The sequence below is a fragment of the Leuciscus leuciscus genome (genome assembly GCF_965113295.1).
Source record: "Leuciscus leuciscus genome assembly, chromosome: 16".
Classification (NCBI taxonomy): Eukaryota; Metazoa; Chordata; class Actinopteri; order Cypriniformes; family Leuciscidae; genus Leuciscus; species Leuciscus leuciscus.
The window spans coordinates 12,528,331-12,542,086 of NC_138740.1; the positions used below are offsets into that span (position 1 = coordinate 12,528,331).

The 13,756-nt window shown below is 33.9% G+C and overlaps 1 protein-coding gene across 1 annotated transcript in view; it reads right to left on the reverse strand.

Annotated features, from left to right (window-relative positions):
• Nucleotides 1–13,756, reverse strand: part of LOC309477898 (uncharacterized protein) — a 97,505-nt gene that overhangs the window by 31,171 nt on the left and 52,578 nt on the right. The window lies entirely within an intron of this gene.

Consider the following 13,756-nt stretch of genomic DNA (forward strand, 5'->3'; position numbering starts at 1 on the left):
TGAAGTCTGTCTTCATTATGTAACTATATATATATAGTATATTATATAGTATATTATATATTACGCCTTTTATCATTCATAACATTATTTTTCTTATTTAACGCTTATTTTCTCTCTTCATAGATACTTTCTATGCTTGGTTATGCAGTCCCTTTAGGGTTTATAGGATTAATCAAACAGAAATAGCTCTTTAAGGTAACGATTTCAGGTCACTATAGTGACCTATATTTAGTATAGCGTAAAGCATACTTTATACAGTGAATAATGATTTTATTAATCAAAATGAACTTCGCGTCCCCAGTTGGATGGTAAAGAACGATACGTGTTTGGCTGCTTTGTACATTTCTTGCCATCACAAACACACTGTAAAGATTTTGGAGGTCAATCTCAAAATGTTATGTCGACTTGCTGCACTGAACATTTTTAGTTGGTTCAGTTGAAATATATGAAGTAGGGATGTTCATTTAACATTTTGTTTTCTGACTGAAAGCTGATGGTTGTTAACCAGTCATCATCAGTTAACTGACATGATTTGAAGGTTAGATTAGAATTAAATGGACTTAGAATAGAATAGTCTGTGACCGATTCAAATACCTAAAAAATGTAGATTTACATGTGCAAATAGCAGCATAAACAATAGAACATGAGGATTCACACATCAAGCACCCGCAGTGCTTCTGTGAACACAGTAAACCAGAATAAAAGTGTATATATAACTGTATATATAATAAATAGGCCAACTTAAATGAACAATTAACAAAACTAAAGTGCAATAAATAATACACGCTTTAGGGTCTGTTTACACGACATCATTTTCAACTGAAAACTGAAAACGTTTTGGCCGTTCATTTCAACGAAAATGCCATTTTGGGGGCCTGACAATGCAAGCTTTTGAAAACGAGTTTTTGTGAGCTCATCTAAAGTGAGGACTAGTTATGCCTTGTAAAGCATTTATAAAGGAGATTTAAAGGCTGTTAATATTTCTATGTTCTCTATCACTGTGTGTGTTTGTTCCCTTTTTCTGTTTAGAAGATAACTGAGTCTTTAAATCTCCTTTATAAATTATTTACAAAGCATAACTAGTCCTCACTTTAGATGAGCTCGCAAAATAGTGAACTGACCACTACTAAATGCTTTATAACTCCCTGAATCTACTATATTTACTCACACTTTCTAAGTGATCTTATTAATCACTGTAAACACCTAAATAACTGGTTTGTAAATAATGCTATACTTCATTTAGAAATGATAAATTGATAATTAATATTTAATAAAGTATGAAAATGCAATTATTAAACACATTATAGATATGCTTCTAACTCAATAATACAGCGTTTAAAGGTGTATTTATAAACTGCTTATTAATGTCTGCTTTATGAATAATGATTTATCTGTTTACCAATGCTTAACTAATGATTAATAGGATGCAGTTATTATAAAGGGTTACCATATATATTATATTATATTTCTCATAATATAACTTCAAATATGCATTTTTTTATATATATAAAAAAAAAACATGCCAAGAGGGGATCTGCAACTCAATGTCATAATTATAATGTAATTATTATTATATTATTAAGATATTAATAATGTGACTGATAGTATTGGCTGCCTATTAATTAAAACATAATTTCTACTCTTAAAAAAAATCAATAGACATGTCCTTATTTTTCTGTTTCCTTTGTTTCTAGGATGTTGATGTACAGAGATATTCAGTGTTTGAAATATTGCTAAATTTAAATGCAACCAAACATATGTCGTTCGTTACCATCCAACAGTGGACCTTTCTTGATCTAATTCAAAACTTTTGAGTTGACTTGCTGCATCTGGTCATTTTGAAGAAACAAAAATGAAATACACAATTTTCTTTTAAGGTCTTTTTTCATAATATAACTTCAAATATGCAAAAAATTATAATATTTTAAACATGCCAAGATGGAATATCATCTCTGAACGATTTCTACCTATACAAGAGGGGACTCGCAATAGCCTGCAATGGAACTGTGTGTGTGTGTGTGTGTGAACAGTTAAGTCTGTCTTTATTTTGTAACTATAGTTACAAAATAAAGACAGACTAAATTGAATTGAATTGCTTGAGGAAAGACCATTTAAATCTACAACGGGGTAAAAAATACAGACGGTCCGGCAGCAACAGTTCAAAAGCAGAGGCGAGAATATCCTCTTATCATTCATAATATAATTTTTTTACTTTCTATGCTTGGTTATGCAGTCCCTTTAGGGTTTATAGGATTAATCAAACAGAAATAGCTCTTTAAGGTAACGATTTCAGGTCACTATAGTGACCTATATTTAGTATAGCGTAAAGCATACTTTATACAGTGAATAATGATTTTATTAATCAAAATGAACTTCGCGTCCCCAGTTGGATGGTAAAGAACGATACGTGTTTGGCTGCTTTGTACATTTCTTGCCATCACAAACACACTGTAAAGATTTTGGAGGTCAATCTCAAAATGTTATGTCGACTTGCTGCACTGAACATTTTTAGTTGGTTCAGTTGAAATATATGAAGTAGGGATGTTCATTTAACATTTTGTTTTCTGACTGAAAGCTGATGGTTGTTAACCAGTCATCATCAGTTAACTGACATGATTTGAAGGTTAGATTAGAATTAAATGGACTTAGAATAGATAGGTGTCTGTGACCAATTCAAAAACCTAAAAAATGTAGATTTACATGTGCAAATAGCAGCATAAACAACAGAACATGAGGATTCACACATCAAGCACCCGCAGTGCTTCTGTGAACACAGTAAACCAGAATAAAAGTGTATATATAACTGTATATATAATAAATAGGCCAACTTAAATGAACAATTAACAAAACTAAAGTGCAATAAAGAATGGACACTTCAGGACATAATTTTCAATTTTCACCTGACAATGCAAGCTTTTGAAAACGAGTTTCAAAGTGCAAGGTTTTGAAAACGATGCCTTTACCATCTGCATGTAAACAACATAAACGTGAATTTGTGAAATTGGTATGTCATTCCAACCCGGTCACACTAAATGTGTCTCTATAGCACACATTGTGTTTATTGTGCAATTTATACGCGAAAAGGAGTTTCTGTGTGCATATGATACGCATGGGTGGGTTTAGGGTAGGTTTAGTAACGGTGTGTAATATGTAATATGTATTATATGTTTGGTTAGGATTAGTGTTGTAGGGTGCATGACATGTGTATTCACCTTATTTTCCACGAGGGTGACGCCATTACGTTCGTTTTGTCATCTTACTTTGGGCTGAGAGGGACCTCAACTTCCGTCTGAAAGGACGCTAGTTTCTAGACGTAATTCTATTGTTCTAACGGTAAAATATGTCAAGTATTATATGGTCAGTTAGGGGCTGCCATAACAATTGGATTAAGAGGATAGAACAATTTAACCAACAGTGTTACGAACACAATGTAAAGCGATCGGAATGTTGTGGTGTACTTTACGATTTACACCCGGATGTGCCGTGTCAGTTTAGCGGAAGTCGGATGACAAATTGCGGAAGCGCAAAGTATTAAAAGTGGGCGGGGCGGAATAAGGTGAATTACACGCAATAAAGTGCTATCATATGAATGTATTAAATGCATGAATAAGCCTTTCTGCATCTGACAGGGATAAATAAGTTTGAATTCTGGCAATATTTTTAAGATGGAAAAATGCAGATTTTGAAACCATTTTGATATGGGCATCAAATGACAAATGCGGATCAAAGATAACACCTAGATTTCGCACTTGTGATGCTGGAGACAATAATTCAGAATCAGAAAACAGACTTAGACAGTTATGTTTGTGCAAATCTGTCAGCATACCAAAAAGTAACAGTTCCATTTTTGATTTGTTAAGCTTAAGATAGTTGTCATGCATCCATACCTTTATTTCTTCCAGACATACGGTAAGAGCTGTAATTGCGAGATTTGGATCAGGGAGTGAGCTAACATAGATCTGCATGTCATCAGCATAACAAGGAAAAACCCCGTACCGTACTTTCTAATAATGTCACCAAGCGGCAACATATAGATGCAGAACAAAGTAGGTCCTAGTACTGACCCCTGCGGGACGCCCTGCTGTACTAATGTTGCCTCCGATTTGTTCTTCCCCAAATAAATATACTGCAAAGAGATGCCAGAGGTGCCTAACAAAACACGCAACCTGTCAAGGAGGATGATATGACATATAGATGTGAATAAATGTAAATGTAAATATAGTGTCAAAAGCAGCGCTAATGTCTAGCAGAACCAAAATGCTGCAAGCACCCATATCAGCAGAAACATTAGGCGTTTCTCAATAGCAAGTACGCACAGTTTGGACTTGCCAAGTCCAGCTCAGGAGAATGACTCCCGAGGACGCGAGTCCGGTAATTCTGCTAATGGAACAGCACGTTCTTCAAAGCGTCAGTCAGCTCGCTCTGCTACTCCGGTTATCTCTGTATGTACATTTTAGGCAACAATAAAACAAAATATGTTATAAAACACCACACTGCCTCTTTTCGTTTTCATTTAAAGAAATCTTAAACATTATAGCCACACAAATGGTGATTGCCTGGATCTCACAACCTGGATCAAATTTTCATAAATCTTTATAAATAAACCACAGATTTGAGCTTTAAACAACTACATTCTCGCCTGAAAAACTCTTAAATTTACATTTCGTGACACAGTAACAGTAGTATTATATGTCAACTGTAAATTAAAAGATGGCGCTTCTTATGTTGTCATTCCCCTTGTAGCACGCGCAAGTGACGATTCTCTGTCAACCAATCAACGTCCTGCAGTTAGTCTAGCTCCACCCTTTAGTACCATACCACTGTGCTGGTACCCCAACGGAAGGGTACCCAAAAAGTGTTAAGGTTCGGCTTTTTGGTACCATTCACAACTTTTGACAGTGGAAACGGAAATAAATGCATACCGTACCGTACCGTACCGCTCAGTGAAAACAAGCCATTAGAGATTAGAGTCGAATCTTCCCTAACAATTTTTAAGTCTCTTTTAAAAAGGTATTTGTTTTCTCTGGCGTATTGATTTTTTTTTTTTTTAAATGTATATATTATATTATATTTTTGTGTATTAGAGTGTGTATATTTAGGATACGTATTTAGTTGTCTTGTACAGCACTTTGGCCAGTCTTGTGGCTGTTTTAAATGTACTTTATAAATTAATTAAACTTGAAACCACTGATTGTAATAATACATCAAAATTCTTACTGTCAGTTAACCGGTTAGTCATAGTATTCTCAATGTATTTTAACACTGGCACTTTAGTTGAACCATCTGAATATTTTAAATGCAACAATCAACATAAAATTGAGTTTTGACCTTTGTGTATTTTTTTTACAGTGTATTTTTTAGGGCAATAAACCCAGACAGCAACATAGTGTTGGCCCAGATCCGGCCCACATCCGGGCTGTGTGGATTCCAGATGTGGGCCAGATCCAGGCCGATACTATGTAGCTGTCTGAGACTGGTGTTTTAGTGTTATTATGAACATCGCCATCACATTCAGAGATACTGCTAAATGTAAAAGCAATCAAACGTGTCATTCTTTATTATCAAACAGTGGACAAAATAAGTAAATTTGTGTAATGAAATGAATATAACATGTGCATGCATACTGCTGCTGCTTATCTTTAGCATGTACACTAACTTGTGTGGAAATGGGCATGGAATGGTGAAAAAATGCTGACCTAAAAATTGTTACACTTAATTTAAGTGATATTACTTAACATTAATGAACCAACATACAATAAAACTACCAAAACACATCATTCATGTCTCAAATTAAGGCATTCTTTCAGAACTCTAGTGAAGGTTTCAGCCAACAAACATAAATTAAATATACAAAACAAAAAACACACAAACAACAGGCAGCAATATGCACTATTTTCTGCTGTTCAGAATTCAATGCAGTTTATGTTACATGGTTCATGTTTACATTAATGTACAAACCTTTTGTATAGATGGTGATGAAAATGAAAGACTAAGACTTGTGTATGTGTTTAGCTACATCTTATTTTTTCTGATTTAAAAAAAATAATATTTCAGAATAATATATATCAATGTGGTATACGGTAGAAATATTACACATTTCAGTCTAGCTTAGGTTTTTAAATTAAATAACACAGTCTTGGAAATAATATGTAAGCATGTGCAAATAAGCCTGTATAGTAAATCAAGTTCTGTTGGTCTTTGTGTTTAAGTGAGAAATTAATTCATTTAAATTGAAAGATCTCAATGTTTATAAGATCTTTCAATTATGTTTAACAGTTTTGAGTGTATAAAAGAGTGTATAAAAATGGGCTCTGAGTTTTGGCAGTGGTTGTGTCTAAGTGAAATATGTAGTTTGGAAGATGTAGTCACTGAATGCATTAATACAACATTGAATGACACAGACATTTGCAACACTTCTACAGTAATACCGTAGTAAAATATATTCAGAATCTAAAAAATTAAATACTATCAAAACAATTAGATGTAGCTGAACACATACAGGTATTAATCTTTCAGTTTCATCACCATCTATAAAAAGGGGAAACTTGGGGGAAAATGTGTACTGTACTGTAAACAATGACCATGTAACATATAATGTTGTGAATTCTGAACAACAGAAAACAGCAGAAATATTTTATAATGCTTCCTGTTATTTGTGTTTTTTTATTTAACGTGTGTTTTTTGGGGGTAAAACCTTTTCTAGTGTTCTGGAAGAATGAGTTGATCTGACACATGAATGAAGTTTCAGTGCATTTTGAATGTGAAATGAACTGCTGTCAAGCTGTAAGTTGGTTTGGAGAAGATATCATGGTCTTTTAACCTGACATCATTTAAGACATCATTTAAGACTGTGGTATAAATGATTGAATGATTTAACCATAACTCATTACTATCCTTGATTTCTAAAATAGGTATTTTTCATGTGTATGTAGACTAGGGTGTGTGATATTGAGTTGTTGCACTTCCCCCCCACACACAATTTACATATCAATGCAGGAAGGCCTTAAAGGCCAGTGTTTTTCTTAGGTGAGACCCAACAACCCCCAGAGTCCTGTTACCAATATCTGTGCAACTTCTCAAATACACTAGAATAAACTAGAGAAAACGCTGGGATTTACCCTGCCAAATTTATTTTGTAAAGTTTTCTTTTGTAAAAATGTATTTAAAAAATAAATAAAACAAGAATTACACTATCTACTGTTCACTGCAGTTAATGTTACATTATCCACGTTTACAATACTGTACAAAAATATGAAACTGAGATTAACACTTGTATAGGTGTTTAGTTAAATATAATTTTTTTGTTTTTGTTTTTTTTAGATTCAGAATTTAAAACATCTGCAAATTGGCCTGTATAGAACATAAATGTCTGTTGGTGTTTGTGTTAAGTGAGAAATAAATAAAAAATTTTGCCAAAGCAATAATAAATGATCCACAGTTTGGCTCACATAAGCCCCGTTCACACAGAGATTCCGGAAAATACACTGATAATTTGTCCCGCGATTGTTTGATTTCTGTTCATTCACACTCCCAGGGATTTTCTGAAATCAGTATTATATATTATAATATAATATTTAAATATAAAATCTTGTTTACTTGTTTAGCACTATGTTCGCAATGAAACTAAATTAATGATTATTCCAAACACAAATAAAATGTAAGTTTCCCAATTCTAAAGTCACTTTTTCAAAACTCTCTTCACACAGTGATCACACCATCCGTCTATGTGAGCTAAACTGTGGATCACTGCTTTGAAAGATGTCATTGAATGCATTTTGTTCCATTTACATTCATTATTCTTAAACACAAACACCAACAGAACTTTATGTTCTATACAGGCTAATTTGCACATGTTTACATACTCTTTTTAAAACTGTTAATAATAATAGTACTGTTAAACTGTTAAAAATAACAAGTGATTTCAATCACATTGAAATAGATATTCTGATTCTAAAATATAATATAATCAAAATAATTAGATGTAAGTGTTAGTCTTTCATTTTCATCACCATCTATACAAAAGGGGAAACTTAGGAATATTTTAGTACAGTAATGTTAAAAAGTTAGTTTGTTAGTATACTTTACTTTATTGCCCTTTTTCAGGAAATTTGTCTTGGACTCAAAGCTGCATTAGTACACAACATATACATACACACACAAACCAAAAAGAGTTTTAAAAAAACGGCATTACTACATCTTGCTATTTAACATATTAATAGATACAGGAATAAATGATTTTTTTGTAACGGTTCCTCTTACTCAGTGGGACTCTATACCGTCTCCATGATGGCAGAAGCTGATACATTGGAAATAAAACATGGCTTGAATCACTCACTATTGTCTGTGCATTTTTTTTTAAAAATCCACGATTCGTAAATTGATTGAAGTGATGAGTACTCTCTTACACCCATAACTTAACATTGCAGTTTTCACAAGACGTACAAGCTGTGATTTTAATTGGACCAAAAGATTGCCATATGAAGTGTGCATCCAATAATTTAAAAGACTACCTAAAACGGCATAATGAAATAATTGCATAATTCTCTGATTTACACCAAACAGCCTAAGTCTTCTTAAAAAATACAATCGTTGCCGGAATTTTGAACAAAGATAATCAATGTGGGCTTTCCAAGTAAATGAACGATCAATGACCACACCTATATACTTATAGGTATCCACCTGCTCAATATTATCATAGATGATAACTGGGCTGTAATCAAAAAGGATCATGTAACATCAACTGCAGTGAATTATAAACAGTAGATAGTGTCATTCTTGTTTTATGAAAGCATTTTACAAAAGAAAACATTGTGTAATGCTCCTGTTGTTTGTGTTTTTTTGTTTGTTTTATGAGTGACAAAGTGTGTTTGTTGTTAAATCTTTTCTAGTGTTCTGGAAGAATGAGTTGATCTGAGACATGAAGTTTCAGTGCATTTTGAATGAGAAATTAACTGCTGTCAAGCTGTAAGTTGGTTAGGAGAACTGAGTGAAGAGTTTTGAAAATGTACCTAAATATTGAGAAATGTGTCCTAGTGATTGTAAAAACCTGTAATTTAATTTAATTTGGCAGGGTAAATCCCAGCGTTTTCTCTAGTTTATTCTAGTGTATTTGAGAAGTTGCACAGATATTGGTAACAGGACTCTGGGGGTTGTTGGGTCTCACCTAAGAAAAACACTGGCCTTTAAGGCCTTCCTGCATTGATATGTAAATTGTGTGTGGGGGGGAAGTGCAACAACTCAATATCACACACCCTAGTCTACATACACATGAAAAATACCTATTTTAGAAATCAAGGATAGTAATGAGTTATGGTTAAATCATTCAATCATTTATACCACAGTCTTAAATGATGTCTTAAATGATGTCAGGTTAAAAGACCATGATATCTTCTCCAAACCAACTTACAGCTTGACAGCAGTTCATTTCACATTCAAAATGCACTGAAACTTCATTCATGTGTCAGATCAACTCATTCTTCCAGAACACTAGAAAAGGTTTTACCCCCAAAAAACACACGTTAAATAAAAAAACACAAATAACAGGAAGCATTATAAAATATTTCTGCTGTTTTCTGTTGTTCAGAATTCACAACATTATATGTTACATGGTCATTGTTTACAGTACAGTACACATTTTCCCCCAAGTTTCCCCTTTTTATAGATGGTGATGAAACTGAAAGATTAATACCTGTATGTGTTCAGCTACATCTAATTGTTTTGATAGTATTTAATTTTTTAGATTCTGAATATATTTTACTACGGTATTACTGTAGAAGTGTTGCAAATGTCTGTGTCATTCAATGTTGTATTAATGCATTCAGTGACTACATCTTCCAAACTACATATTTCACTTAGACACAACCACTGCCAAAACTCAGAGCCCATTTTTATACACTCTTTTATACACTCAAAACTGTTAAACATAATTGAAAGATCTTATAAACATTGAGATCTTTCAATTTAAATGAATTAATTTCTCACTTAAACACAAAGACCAACAGAACTTGATTTACTATACAGGCTTATTTGCACATGCTTACATATTATTTCCAAGACTGTGTTATTTAATTTAAAAACCTAAGCTAGACTGAAATGTGTAATATTTCTACCGTATACCACATTGATATATATTATTCTGAAATATTATTTTTTTTAAATCAGAAAAAATAAGATGTAGCTAAACACATACACAAGTCTTAGTCTTTCATTTTCATCACCATCTATACAAAAGGTTTGTACATTAATGTAAACATGAACCATGTAACATAAACTGCATTGAATTCTGAACAGCAGAAAATAGTGCATATTGCTGCCTGTTGTTTGTGTGTTTTTTGTTTTGTATATTTAATTTATGTTTGTTGGCTGAAACCTTCACTAGAGTTCTGAAAGAATGCCTTAATTTGAGACATGAATGATGTGTTTTGGTAGTTTTATTGTATGTTGGTTCATTAATGTTAAGTAATATCACTTAAATTAAGTGTAACAATTTTTAGGTCAGCATTTTTTCACCATTCCATGCCCATTTCCACACAAGTTAGTGTACATGCTAAAGATAAGCAGCAGCAGTATGCATGCACATGTTATATTCATTTCATTACACAAATTTACTTATTTTGTCCACTGTTTGATAATAAAGAATGACACGTTTGATTGCTTTTACATTTAGCAGTATCTCTGAATGTGATGGCGATGTTCATAATAACACTAAAACACCAGTCTCAGACAGCTACATAGTATCGGCCTGGATCTGGCCCACATCTGGAATCCACACAGCCCGGATGTGGGCCGGATCTGGGCCAACACTATGTTGCTGTCTGGGTTTATTGCCCTAAAAAATACACTGTAAAAAAAATACACAAAGGTCAAAACTCAATTTTATGTTGATTGTTGCATTTAAAATATTCAGATGGTTCAACTAAAGTGCCAGTGTTAAAATACATTGAGAATACTATGACTAACCGGTTAACTGACAGTAAGAATTTTGATGTATTATTACAATCAGTGGTTTCAAGTTTAATTAATTTATAAAGTACATTTAAAACAGCCACAAGACTGGCCAAAGTGCTGTACAAGACAACTAAATACGTATCCTAAATATACACACTCTAATACACAAAAATATAATATAATATATACATTTAAAAAAAAAAAAAATCAATACGCCAGAGAAAACAAATACCTTTTTAAAAGAGACTTAAAAATTGTTAGGGAAGATTCGACTCTAATCTCTAATGGCTTGTTTTCACTGAGCGGTACGGTACGGTACGGTATGCATTTATTTCCGTTTCCACTGTCAAAAGTTGTGAATGGTACCAAAAAGCCGAACCTTAACACTTTTTGGGTACCCTTCCGTTGGGGTACCAGCACAGTGGTATGGTACTAAAGGGTGGAGCTAGACTAACTGCAGGACGTTGATTGGTTGACAGAGAATCGTCACTTGCGCGTGCTACAAGGGGAATGACAACATAAGAAGCGCCATCTTTTAATTTACAGTTGACATATAATACTACTGTTACTGTGTCACGAAATGTAAATTTAAGAGTTTTTCAGGCGAGAATGTAGTTGTTTAAAGCTCAAATCTGTGGTTTATTTATAAAGATTTATGAAAATTTGATCCAGGTTGTGAGATCCAGGCAATCACCATTTGTGTGGCTATAATGTTTAAGATTTCTTTAAATGAAAACGAAAAGAGGCAGTGTGGTGTTTTATAACATATTTTGTTTTATTGTTGCCTAAAATGTACATACAGAGATAACCGGAGTAGCAGAGCGAGCTGACTGACGCTTTGAAGAACGTGCTGTTCCATTAGCAGAATTACCGGACTCGCGTCCTCGGGAGTCATTCTCCTGAGCTGGACTTGGCAAGTCCAAACTGTGCGTACTTGCTATTGAGAAACGCCTAATGTTTCTGCTGATATGGGTGCTTGCAGCATTTTGGTTCTGCTAGACATTAGCGCTGCTTTTGACACTATATTTACATTTACATTTATTCACATCTATATGTCATATCATCCTCCTTGACAGGTTGCGTGTTTTGTTAGGCACCTCTGGCATCTCTTTGCAGTATATTTATTTGGGGAAGAACAAATCGGAGGCAACATTAGTACAGCAGGGCGTCCCGCAGGGGTCAGTACTAGGACCTACTTTGTTCTGCATCTATATGTTGCCGCTTGGTGACATTATTAGAAAGTACGGTACGGGGTTTTTCCTTGTTATGCTGATGACATGCAGATCTATGTTAGCTCACTCCCTGATCCAAATCTCGCAATTACAGCTCTTACCGTATGTCTGGAAGAAATAAAGGTATGGATGCATGACAACTATCTTAAGCTTAACAAATCAAAAATGGAACTGTTACTTTTTGGTATGCTGACAGATTTGCACAAACATAACTGTCTAAGTCTGTTTTCTGATTCTGAATTATTGTCTCCAGCATCACAAGTGCGAAATCTAGGTGTTATCTTTGATCCGCATTTGTCATTTGATGCCCATATCAAAATGGTTTCAAAATCTGCATTTTTCCATCTTAAAAATATTGCCAGAATTCAAACTTATTTATCCCTGTCAGATGCAGAAAGGCTTATTCATGCATTTAATACATTCATATGATAGCACTTTATTGCGTGTAATTCACCTTATTCCGCCCCGCCCACTTTTAATACTTTGCGCTTCCGCAATTTGTCATCCGACTTCCGCTAAACTGACACGGCACATCCGGGTGTAAATCGTAAAGTACACCACAACATTCCGATCGCTTTACATTGTGTTCGTAACACTGTTGGTTAAATTGTTCTATCCTCTTAATCCAATTGTTATGGCAGCCCCTAACTGACCATATAATACTTGACATATTTTACCGTTAGAACAATAGAATTACGTCTAGAAACTAGCGTCCTTTCAGACGGAAGTTGAGGTCCCTCTCAGCCCAAAGTAAGATGACAAAACGAACGTAATGGCGTCACCCTCGTGGAAAATAAGGTGAATACACATGTCATGCACCCTACAACACTAATCCTAACCAAACATATAATACATATTACATATTACACACCTTTACTAAACCTACCCTAAACCCACCCATGCGTATCATATGCACACAGAAACTCCTTTTCGCGTATAAATTGCACAATAAACACAATGTGTGCTATAGAGACACATTTAGTGTGACCGGGTTGGAATGACATACCAATTTCACAAATTCACGTTTATGTTGTTTACATGCAGATGGTAAAGGCATCGTTTTCAAAACCTTGCACTTTGAAACTCGTTTTCAAAAGCTTGCATTGTCAGGTGAAAATTGAAAATTATGTCCTGAAGTGTCCATTCTTTATTGCACTTTAGTTTTGTTAATTGTTCATTTAAGTTGGCCTATTTATTATATATACAGTTATATATACACTTTTATTCTGGTTTACTGTGTTCACAGAAGCACTGCGGGTGCTTGATGTGTGAATCCTCATGTTCTGTTGTTTATGCTGCTATTTGCACATGTAAATCTACATTTTTTAGGTTTTTGAATTGGTCACAGACACCTATCTATTCTAAGTCCATTTAATTCTAATCTAACCTTCAAATCATGTCAGTTAACTGATGATGACTGGTTAACAACCATCAGCTTTCAGTCAGAAAACAAAATGTTAAATGAACATCCCTACTTCATATATTTCAACTGAACCAACTAAAAATGTTCAGTGCAGCAAGTCGACATAACATTTTGAGATTGACCTCCAAAATCTTTACAGTGTGTTTGTGATGGC